General features: G+C 45.2%; 1 protein-coding gene across 1 annotated transcript in view; it reads left to right on the top strand.

Moving 5' to 3' along the window:
* Positions 1-12,287, top strand: part of C2CD3 (C2 domain containing 3 centriole elongation regulator) — a 2,415,762-nt gene that overhangs the window by 691,059 nt on the left and 1,712,416 nt on the right. The gene's annotated exons all lie outside the window — the stretch shown is intronic.

The raw sequence follows: 12,287 nt of genomic DNA, 5'->3' as shown, positions 1-12,287 counted from the left end.
CTTGCCGCGCGGTGCCCAAAGCAGAAGCTGTTCGCAAGTGCCGGTCGGTCAGAACCAGAGATTACTACTACCGAAGACTTCTAAAAAGCTAAGTACCCCATTGGGGACTCTTTCTTGCCTCAGCCAATGTCAGAAAAAGTAAATAACTGTTTAACTTGAGGGAAACAAATACCTCATAAGGATTTCCACTGTTACTGCCTTCCTTGCTTAGATCCAGACCACGACGTAGCAGCTTGTCTAGCCTGTGCTTCCTTCAACCGACGGACACTTAGACGTCGGTCGGAGTTTGCAGAGGAGTTTTTCGGCCCCGCTTTTGCTTACAACATGCCGTCGGAGACTCCGACTTCACCATTAGCTAAAAAGCGTAAGGAAAAGGACCGACACTCGCGGTCCGCGGTTTCGGCCGAAACCGCGGTTAAGCCAACCGCGAGTGTCTCGGTTTCGGCTGAAACAGAGTCCTTGGTTCTTCCTTCGGACGAAAGCATGCCTCCTACAACCGAGGCCTCACCCAGCATGGCTGAATCTGCTATTGAAATTCCACCTGCTGTTGCAGGTTCTCAGGATTTATCAGATACTATTCCTTTAGACATATCTACTCCTGCACGTGGAGCTGCTAGGCCCCCTGCATCTATGTCTATCAAGGCTTTTTCTAGGGCTAAAGCAGCTAAATCTTCTAAGGCCTTGCCTGCTAAAACCCCCTCACACAGGCCTACCTCTAGTTCCCAAATGCTCAGCCTGGCAGAGGATCTCATTTCTTTGATCAGGGGATCCCAACCTCACCCTGACAGGGCCTCTCATCCCCCTCCAGAGAAGAGGCCTATAGCAGAGCCCCCTGAGCCAGTTTCAACAGATTATTCCTCGGATGATTCAGAAAACTCAAATCCTCCAGAAGGCACTTATTCTCCATATGAGGACTCTGACGCAGAAGACTCCATTCCTTCTGCCTCTCCTCCTGAGGAATTTTCTTTTGGGGAAACCTTGCATGCTATGAGAGAGCATTTTCAATGGCAGGGCCAGGATTTTTCAGATTCAAGGAAAAGGCTAAGGACCTTTTTACATTTACCACAGCATAGGCCTTTAGCCATTCCTCCAGTACTAACAGTTGTGGATGATGCATTTAATGATGCTTGTACTGCCCCTGACTCTCTTCCCCCGGCCCCTGCTAAGCCCGACAGATACTACAGGGTCCCGGACACTCACTATCACTTGTATAAGGCTCCTATTGCAGATCCTGAAACTATTTCACAGGGCCCCAAAGCTGTAGCAGCTGCCTCTGCCAAAAAAACCCTCCCCTCTGAAAGAGAATCTAGAGCATTAGAGAGATGGGGTAAAAAAGTTTATACTTCTACTACTCTTTCGGCTAGGGCCTTAAACTGTCAATTCCACATGATTCAGTATCAGGAATTTTTGTTAGATCAGCTAAATATAAAACTGTCCTCTCCTGAACCTATAGACCGTAAGTCCCTTCAGGATTTGGTACATAACACTCAGCAGGTCAGTAATCATTCCTTAAAATGCGGCTATGATGCACTGGAGGCTTCCTTTAGATCAGCTATGACTGGTACAGTGATCAGAAGGCATGCATGGTTAAAAGAGCAATCCTTACCAGACCATGTAAAGTCAAAGCTCCTAGATGCTCCCATGGAGAAACACAGTTTGTTTGGCTCCCCTGCACAGCAAGTGTTAAAGAAGGTGGAAGAAAAAGCAAAATCTGTCCAAACAGTCAAGGATTTCTTACAGGTCCAGCCTCCGAGGTTTAGTAGAAATTGGCCTTCGAAGAATTGGTCCTTTCCAGACACCTCCAGAGCACAGAGAGGCAGAAATAGGCGCCCAAGAGGCAGAGGTCAATCCAGAGGTGCCTACAGGGGACGCCAGTGGCAGCCTAACAACCAGAGAAGTACTGCCACAGATCCAGCTGCTACCACTTCCACAGGACAGTCACAGTGACTTGGCTCTGATACCGCCTACCAGGGAACAACTGGAAGCACCCTTAGGCGGAAAGCTAGCCTTATTTTCAGTAAACTGGCATTACATTACAGGAGACAAATGGATTTTACAGACAATAGACAAAGGCTACAGGTTTCACTTCCATACTCTACCAAGAAAGAGAGGAATGCCAAACCTACCACCAAACCAAAAACAAACGCTCTAGGACAAATCAACCACTTACTAAGGATGAGAGCTATAGAAAAGGTACCGCCTATGGAACAAGGACAAGGATTTTACTCCAGACTTTTCCTGGTACCAAGAAAAGAAAACCAATGGAGACCTATTCTCGACCTGTCCGCTTTGAACACATATCTCATTGTTCCAAAATTCAAAATGCTGACCCTACAGCAACTTCTTCCCATGCTGGGCAAGGAGTCTTGGCTGGTGACTCTAGATCTCAAGGAGGCATACCTGCACGTCCCTATACGACCAGATTGCAGAAGATACCTCAGATTTCTTGCAGGATCAGAGCATTATCAATTCTCAGCATTGCCCTTTGGCTTATCTACTGCCCAGAGTATTCACAAAATGCCTGGCATCAGTAATTGCTCATTGCAGGCTTCAGGGAATTCAAATTTATCCATACCTGGACGACTGCCTGATACAAGCGGACAACAAGATCAAATTAAGAAAAGATTTGGAAAAGGTTATTCACCTACTGCAAGCCCTGGGATACACAGTCAACATAAAAAAGTCAAGGCTGGTACCATCCCAAAGGATAACATTCTTGGGTGCAGAACTGGACACATCAAATCAAATGGCATTTCTCACAGCAGAAAAGCAAAAGCAACTACCACTCTATTTCATGGCATTAACAACGCAGAACCAGCTTACAGCAAGGAAAGTCCTGCAAGCCCTGGGTTACATGGCATCCTGCATAATATTGATTCCACATGCCAGACTACATATGAGGAAGTTGCAATGGTACCTAAGGAATTTATGGTCTCAGCACAAGCACAGCCTAGAAACCCAAATTCCAATAATTCCATGCCTGAAGCAAGAATTCCTGTGGTGGGCTCAGGCCTGTCAGTTGAACAGAGGTCTGCCTTTCCACAGCCCTCACCCAAGCCAGACTATCACCACGGATGCCTCAGACCTCGGTTGGGGGGCACACATGGTGGACAAGTGTATACAAGGCCTATGGACACAAGACCAGCTGAACCTACACATAAATCAAAAAGAGATGCTGGCAGTGAAACAGGCACGTCAGACATTCAGACCGTTTCTTCAACAGGGTCATTTGCTGATAATGACGGACAACACCACAGTCATGTGGTATATCAACAAACAGGGAGGCACACATTCATATCCTCTATGCCGGATGGCAATGGACCTGTGGAATGTGGCCCTGAACCTCAACATTCAGCTCCAGGCCATATTTGTGCCAGGAAAAGAAAATATACTAGCAGACACCTTATGCAGAACTACCACGGATGCCCACGAATGGATGCTGCATCCAGACATCTTCAAATCCATTACAAAGAAATGGGGGCTACCAGAAATAGACCTGTTCGCATCCCCACACAACCACCAATTGAGGAAATTCTGCACAAGGACATACCACCCACTTGCTTGGAAGGTGGACTCCTATCCTTCAGTTGGGAAAACCTGACAGCATATGCATTCCCACCTCTTCCTTTGATGCACAAAGTGCTACTGAAGATCAAAGAAGATCACCCAAGGATCATCCTGATAGCTCCAGACTGGCCGAGGCAGCATTGGTACCCGCTACTGAGGAGTATGTCTCGGGCACACGCATGGCCTCTACCTCTAGTTCCTTTACTGCTAACACAGAACAACTTCAAGATCCTGCATCCAAACTTGAAAACACTGCAGCTAGCTGCTTGGAATATTACATAAAACAAAGTAACCCAGATTTATCTCAGAGGGTTAAAGACATTATCCTGGAGGCTCGCCAGACCCTCCAAAAGGAAAACTTATTCAGCCAAATGGAAAAGATACCTCATTTGGAGTGCAGCAAAAGGAGAAAATGTATCATTAGCAAACATAGCTAACATCCTGGAATATTTAGCGGAACTTTTCCACAATGGCCTGTCTTACTCCTCCATTAAGATTCATGCATCAGCAATTTCAGCAGAATACAACATGGATCCTCCAGTCTTCTCTCATCCTCTACTCAGGCAGTTTCTGAGAGGAATTAAAAATGTAAAGCCTCCAAGGAAGCCACCTTTGCCTACATGGGACCTGAACTTTGTGCTAGAAAAGTTAACACTTCCCCCTTTTGAACCAGCAGCAACAGCAGAATTACAGTTCTTATCTTGGAAAACTGCTTTCCTGCTTGCAATCACTTCAGCAAGAAGGGTTTCTGAATTACAGGCGTTAATGGCAGTACAGCCCTTCCTTATCTTCCATCAGGATAGAGTGTCCTTGAGAACTAACCCTACTTTTATGCCAAAGGTGGTCTCCATGGTATCATTGAACCAAGCAATCCACCTACCAACATTCTTCCCCAACCCACAGAACAGGGGGGAAAGACTGCTACATACCTTGGATGTGCAGAGGCAATTGCGCTACTATCTGGACAGAACCAAGAACAATAGAAAAACTGACCAGCTTCTGGTAGCATATGCAACAGGAATGGAAGGAAAAGCAATTTCAAAACAGACAATCTCAAAATGGATAGGAAATTGCATTAGATTTTGTTACTCTTTTCATGGAAAGACAACTCCAAAAACCATCAGACCTCACTCCACAAGGGCTACAGCCACTGCTACAGCTTTCTTACGAGGAGTGGCTGCCAAAGACATTTTAGAGGCTGCTACTTGGAGCTCCGTGCATACATTTGCCAAGCATTATAATCTACCTTTATACTCCAGATCCCGAGCAGGTTTTGCCACTGCTGTTTTGCAAGGGATCTTAACTACACCATAATCTTCTTAGTGCCTCCTCCCCCAGTTTGGCTATGGTATTCTACCCATATGTTAGGACTGCAGATGCATCCTTGAAGGACATAGTACAGTTTTGTACCTACCATAAATGTAGATGTCCGAGAGGTATGCATCTGCAGTCAGGATTACCCACCCTCCTTCCCATCTGTGGTACTCCTAGGGTATTTGCCCATCTTGTAGCTAGCTGGGGGAATCTATTATGGTGTATTTGTTTGTATATATGTATATACATGTTTATTTTTGTTTGCTCTCTACTGATGTTCTTCGTCTTCCATTGCTGCAGTCCTGACAATTGGGTATAGTCCGCGTCCAGTCGGCCCGAATACCAGAGTATAAGGCTGACGCCGGTCAGGGCGCATTAGACTGACGTCAGTACGTCAGGGTACTAATGCGCATGACCGACGCCATATCCTCAGTCTTTTTTGCCGCATGGTCCGATGCAGAAGCAGTTTTGTGAGTGCAGGTTGGCGTACTGAAATATTTCGAACCGGAGTTTCAGACCGAAACAGAGTTGGCTAAGTACCCGTTGGGAACATTTTGGTTTTTTCTTGCCTCAGTATTTTACCGGATGTCAGAAAAAGTGAATAACTGTATTTCTTGTGGGAAACAGATACCTCATAGGGATTATCATACCTTGTGTATACCTTGTTTAGGGCCTGAGCACGACGTTGTTGGTTGCCGCTCTTGTGCTAGGTTTAACAAACGCACTATTAAGAGGAGGTTAGACTGTGCCAGGTTAGTGTTTGGGAAGCGTTGCAATTATAAAATGCCGCCGGATGCTCACGCCCGCTTCCAAGAAGCGCAAGGATAAAACTGTGAAGCCTAGGGTTGAGGAACCGCAGTCCCGGACGCCGGTTCTTTAGAAGGCTCAGTGGAGCCGGAGGTTTTGCCAGGAGTTTCCATGGAGTCCCAGGCAGAAACTATACTCTTACAGGATGTGCCTTCTCAGGAGGTAGGCCAGGCTGAGGGGCTTCTCAGGTGACTGTTCTTCCCTCTCTTCCCAAGGTAGTTAGAGCCTCTCCTTCTGTTGCCAAAACTTCTTTAAGAGGTAGGCCTAGTTCAGCTTCAGTGGGGCTTCTCCTAGCATTTCGGGTTCTGTACCTAAGAAACATATGCTTAAAATGGCAGAAGATTTGATTACTATGATTAGGGGTTCTATGCCCCGCCTGATAAGAGGCCTAGGGTGGAACCAGAGTTTGATAGTTTTGAACAGTGTTCAGAGGCTTCAGAATCTTCTGTGGAAGATATGCAGGAGTATCCCACTTATTCTGATTCTGATGTGGATGATTCCACTCCTACAGCTTCTCCGCCTGAGGATTTCTCATTTTCAGAGACTTTGCATTCCATGAGGGAGCACTTTAAATGGGAAGGCCAGGATTACTCTGATTCCAGGAAAAGGCTTAGGGAGTTCTTGTTTTACCCCAGCATAGGCCTTTAGCTATTCCTCCTGTGTTGAATGTGGTGGAAGATGTTTTGCAGAGGCTTCCTGAACCCTGATTCTTTGCCTCCTGCTCCTGTTAAGCCTGACAGATATTATAGGGTGCCAAGCTCATAAATATTTGTTTAAGAGTCCTAGGGCGGACCCAGAAACTATTTCTCAAGGGCCTAAGGGTGTAAAGGCTTCTGTGGTTAAAAATCCTGTTCCCACTGATAAAGAGGCAAGGGCTTTGGATAGGTGGGGAAAGAAAGTGTATACTTCTTCCACTCTAGCCATGAGAGCTTTGAATTGTCAGTTTCACATGCTAAAATTTCAGAATTATCTCCTTTCACAATTGAAATCTAAGGTGGATGCTTTGGCGGAAGGTATTGAGTGTAAAGAGTTGCTGGATTTGGTTCATGTGTCTGAACAAGTGGGTAAGCATTCTTTGCAATGTGGTTTTGATGCTGTACAGGCCTCCTCGAGGGTGGCTGCTACCAGTTCTGTTCTTCGCAGGCATGCCTGGTTGAAGGATCAGAATTTAGCTGAGCATGTTAAGACAAGGATTTTAGATGCTCCTTTACAGTCTGATGTGTTGTTTGGATCGCCTGTGGAAGCAGTTTTAAAGAAAATGGAGGACAAAGCTAAGTCTATGCAAACTGTTAAAGATTTTTGCAGGTGCAGCCACCGGGTTTAGTAGAAATTGGCCTGCTAAGGGGTGGACATATCCTGCTTATGATTCTCAGTCTAGGGGTAGGTCTAGACGTGGTAGGGGCAGGGCTCAAGGTTCTTTTAGGCCTAGAACAGGGAGTTCACCTGCTCAGACTTCTGGTGAGGGCAGGGGTCAGTCCTTTCGTAAACAGACCCAATGACCTGTCTTTTCAGCTGCCAGCAGATTCACGCTTGGCAGCTCCTTTGGGAGGAAGACTGTCTCTTTTCAAAGAAAATTGGGATTTAATTACTCAAGACAAATGGGTGTTGGATATCATTCACCACGGTTACAGATTTTATTTCCATACAATGCCCCTTTCAAAGGCATGCCAGACGTTCCTCCTCCACAAAGAAAAGAGGCTCACAAGCAAGTTTCTCAGTTACTTCACATAGGGGCCATTCAGCCAGTCCCTGTATCAGAAAGGGGCCTAGGATTTTATTCTCGCCTGTTCCTTGTACCAAAGAAGGGAAACACGTGGAGACCAATTTTGGATTTATCTATCCTCAACACTTATCTGGACATTCCCAAGTTCAAGATGTTGACGTTACAACAGCTTTTACCTCTGCTGGGCAAAGATCACTGGATGGTAACTTTAGATCTCAAAGAAGCTTACCTTCATGTGCCTATAAGGCTAAGTTGCAGGAAGTATCTGCGGTTTCGAGCTGGAAATTCTCATTATCAGTTCTCTGCATTGCCCTTTGGCTTATCTACTGCGCCCAGAGTATTCACAAAGGTTCTGGCTCCAGTGATAGCTTACTTCAGGCTTCAAGGAATTCAAATCTATCCTTACTTGGACGACTGCCTGATTCTGGCTCAAGAAAAAGAAGTTCTTCTACAGCACCTGGAATATGTTATCGCAGTGCTAAGATGCCTAGGGTATTCTGTGAACGAAATAAAGTCCAGTCTAGTACCCTCTCAAGACATGTGCTTTCTGGGTGTGAGACTGAATACAGCAGCCCAGATGGCCGTTTTAACCCCGGACAAACAAAAGAGTCTGTCACTTTACTTCCATCAACTATCCCATCAGTCCGTGCTGACTGCAAGGACAGTCCTTCAAGCATTAGGGTTCATGGCATCTTGTATTCTGGTGCTTCCCAATGCCAAACTGCATATGAGGAAGTTACAATGGTATCTCAAAAATGTATGGACACAGCACTGCCAGGATTTGGACACTGTCATTCAAATAATACCTTGCCTTCAAAAGAATTCTTGTGGTGGGCTCAGGAATGTCACCTAAACAAGGGACTCTCTGTGACCCGGCCAGAGGCAAGTCAGATCTTAACGACAGATGCCTCGGACATTGCTTGGGGAGCTCATCTAAATGGAAAGTGGATACAAGACAAGTGGCCTGCCAGACTACAGCATCTACATATCAACATGAAAGAGATGTTAGCAGTCCAGTTTGCATTAATGGCTTTCAAGGAGTTACTTCTTCCAGGGCAGGTGTTGATTCTAACAGACAACACAACTGTCATGTGGTACATCAACAAGCAAGGGGAACACATTCTTATCCTCTATGCAGGCAAGCAATGATTTTATGGGAGACTGCGCTAAGCCTGCAATTAACTCTTCAGGCAAGGTTTCTGCCAGGAGCACAGAACTCCTTAGCAGATGTGTTAAGCAGACAAATCATGGATCCCCACGTGGAAACTGGATCTTCATGTATTTCAGAATCTGACAGTGTCATGGGGAACTCCAGACATAGATCTGTTCGCTTCTCCACTAAACCACCAGCTGCCAAAGTATTGCACAAAGGGTTTCATCACACAGCTTGGAAAGTGGATGCTCTGTCTTTCAGTTGGAAAAACCTTCATGTGTATGCCTTTCCACCTCTACCTCTTCTTCCAAAGGTACTGTTAAAGGTCAGACAAGACAGGCCAAGGATGATTTTGATAGCTCCAGATTGGCCTCGCAACACTGGTACCCTCTACTACGGAGTCTGGTAAAGAAGCCTCCATGGCCTTTACCTCTGATTCCTCATCTGTTATCTCAGAAGGACGGTCATTTGCTCAATGTCAAGCTACACTCTCTTCATCTAACAGCTTGGCATATTCTGTGTTGAAACACAGCAGGTCTCAACTTCCTCAACAAGTTTTAAATGTGATTATGGAAGCTAGAAGACCTAGTACAAGGAAAGTGTATGCAGAAAATGGAAGAGATTTTTGTTTTGGAGTACAGCAAAGAATTTGGAGATTTCTGAGCCTAATTTGAGTGTAGCTCTTCAATATCTTACTGAATTATTGGACAAAGGTTTGTCCTTCTCTTCCATAAAGATTCATGCTGCAGCAATTTCAGCTCACTATGATTGTGACCCACCTTTGTTTTCGCATCCTTTGTTCAAGCAGTTTCTTAGAGGGGCAAAGAATATAAGACCCCCGTAGAGCTCCTACTCCTGCTTGGGATCTCAATTTTGTGTTGGAAAACTTACTCTACAACCTTTTGAGCCTGCAGCTACTGCTGAATTGAAATACTTGTCATGGAAGACTGCTTTTCTGTTGGCTATTACTTCTGCAAGAAGGGTGTCTGAGTTGCAGGCCCTTATGGCAGTAGAGCCCTTTTGATTTTCCATAAGGATAGGGTATCATTACGCACTAATCCTTCTTTTATGCCTAAGGTGGTTTCTAGTGTGGCTTTAAATCAAACTATTCATTTGCCTACGTTTTGCAGACCCTCAAAATAAAGGGGAAAAGATTTTGCACACTTTAGATGTACACAGGCAATTGCGTTATTATTTAAGCAGGACTAAGGATTTTAGGCAGTCTCAGCAGTTGTTTGTTTCTTTTGCTTTGAGTTCTCAGGGCAAGCCTGTGTCAAAACAAACTATTTCTAGGTGGATTGGCTTTTGCATTGCATTTTGTTATTCCCATCATGGCAAAGAGATTCCAGCTGGGATTAGGCCTCATTCCACTAGGGCTACTGCCACTTCAACAGCATTTCTAAGGGGGGTGGCAACTAAGGATATTTTGGAAGCAGCTACTTGGAGTTCAGTGCATACTTTCTCTAAGCATTATCACCTTCCTATCTACTCTAAGTCTAGGGCTGGTTTTGCCACAGCTGTTTTGCAAGGCATGTTGTCAGCTCCTACTTCTTCATAATTTGCCAGCCTCCCTTACCTCTGCTTTGGGATTCTACCCAATTGTCAGGACTGCAGCAATGGAAGACGAACATAGTACAGTTTTGTACCTACCATAAATGTAGATGTTCGAGGATTCCATTGCTGCAGTCCAATTTACCCTCCCTCCTTCCCCTCTGTATTTAGGGGTGGTTGTGTAGGTGACTTTACATGCTTATATTTTTGTATATATTGTTGTATATATTGTACATGTCTTTGGTGCAGGTTTTAAGGGACTTGTCTTTTAGGGTCTTCTGACATCTGGGGCAAGAAAAGACTGAGGATATGACGCCGGTCATGCGCATTAGTACCCTGACGCACTGACGCCAGTCTAATGCGCCCTGACCGACGCCAGCCTTATACTCTGGTATTCGGGCCGACTGGACGCGGACTATACCCAATTGTCAGGACTGCAGCAATGGAATCCTCGAACATCTACATTTATGGTAGGTACAAAACTGTACTTTTGGAATCATTTGCATTTATCCAAATTTAGCCTTCCTAGAGGGCACCTGGCATCTGGGGCAAGAAACACTGAGGAAAATGGCGTCGGCTGATGCCTTTATACCCAATTGACAGCAGCTATGACGTCGGGTGAAGTGTGACATCAGCCGAGGCCAGACCCAGACGTTGGAATCCGGCCGACCGAAGGGCTGCCTGAGGCAGGACAACCCATATGTTAGGACTGCAGATGCATACCTCTCGGACATCTACATTTATGGTAGGTACAAAACTGTACATTCTTGTCTTGGAAGATGACTTACCTGGTTGCCATTACCTCGGCCAAGAGAATTTCAGAGATCCAAGCCTCATCAAGTCCCCTTGTATGGTGTTTCATAAAGATAGTTTCCCTACGGACCTTCCGAAAGTGGCATCAGAATCCAATATTAATCAGGTCATTAATCTTCCTGTTTTCCCCCCACATTTCCCGAATAAAGGAAAGTACAAGTTGCACTCACTTCGTGTTCACAGGCAGCTGTGTTTATTTGCATAGAACAAAATTCTTTCATATGTCTCAAGTTTGTGTTTCCTTTTCTGAGCTCTTGTTGGGAAAGTCGGTCTCAAAGGTGACTATTGCTTGATGGATTTCTGAGTGCATTTCGTTTGCCTATCGGGCCAAAGGGTTATTCTCAAAAGGTCATGTCTGGGCGCATTCTACCAGGTCTGTAGCTACTTCTGCTGCCTTTTGGTCGAGGAGTTCCTTAGATATTTGCTCTGCAGCTACCTGGGCATCATCACATATGTTCATCTCCCATTATAAGTTGGATCTTCTTTCCAGGAGCAGGGCATCCTTTGGCTCAGCCATGCTCTGGAACAACCTTCCATGAGGACCTCCCAGGGCTCTTTGGTAGCTGGGACTCTGTCCCACAGGTTGAATACCAAGTGAAAACAACAGCTTCAGATAAAAAAGTTATGTACTCGTCATAATGTTCCATCTGAGTTGTTGCTTTTAATTAGTCTTCAACTGCCCCTCCCTCCTTTCCCCTTACCTTGTGTGGGCTTTGTAGTGGACCAGATGGAAGAGGCATAGCTCCTCTACTTTGGCAAGCTTTTTCCTTTTTTGAGCCAATGGGTGCTATAATGCCAGGGTTTTAGGCATATGTTTAGGTTAAGGTGCTACTGTCTGCAGCAGACTCGATCTGAGGGGAGGAGGGAGACCAGGAGTATTATGGGTAGGGGAAGAGCTTGGATCCGATGCTGGAAAATGCGGCTGAGTTGGATCCTTACCGGATCTGGGTCCCTCAGGTTGAAGACAAATGAAAAGCAACAACTCAGATGGAACGTTATGGTGAGCACACAACATTATTTACAGGTTTGGTGTAGATGGGTGAGTTTTCTGTTTTTGTTTCTAGCATGGTCACTCATTGACATTATTTAGTTAATATTAGAGTTAACCAAGGAGCAAGATTGATTCTCTTTACATGCTGAGGTACCACTGAGTGCCGAATGTTTAAAAATTCTACTGCGCCATTTAACGGTAGATATTTGAGCGTCTGCCAGTTACATTTGAGAATGAAGTATTAAATTATGGTGGTTGGTTAATCTGACCCTGCTATGCAAGTAGTTTTGTGTGACTTTGTTTATTTTCAGGAGGCACATATGGGATTATGATAATGTATGTCTGTATTTAATTATCTGCCAAAGAAG

The sequence above is a fragment of the Protopterus annectens genome, chromosome 5.part1 (assembly GCF_019279795.1).
Source record: "Protopterus annectens isolate FY-2018-M chromosome 5.part1, PAN1.0, whole genome shotgun sequence".
NCBI classification, from domain to species: domain Eukaryota; kingdom Metazoa; phylum Chordata; order Ceratodontiformes; family Protopteridae; genus Protopterus; species Protopterus annectens.
Note: the sequence above shows the minus strand (reverse complement) of the source record. Positions and strands in the feature narration are given on the sequence as shown.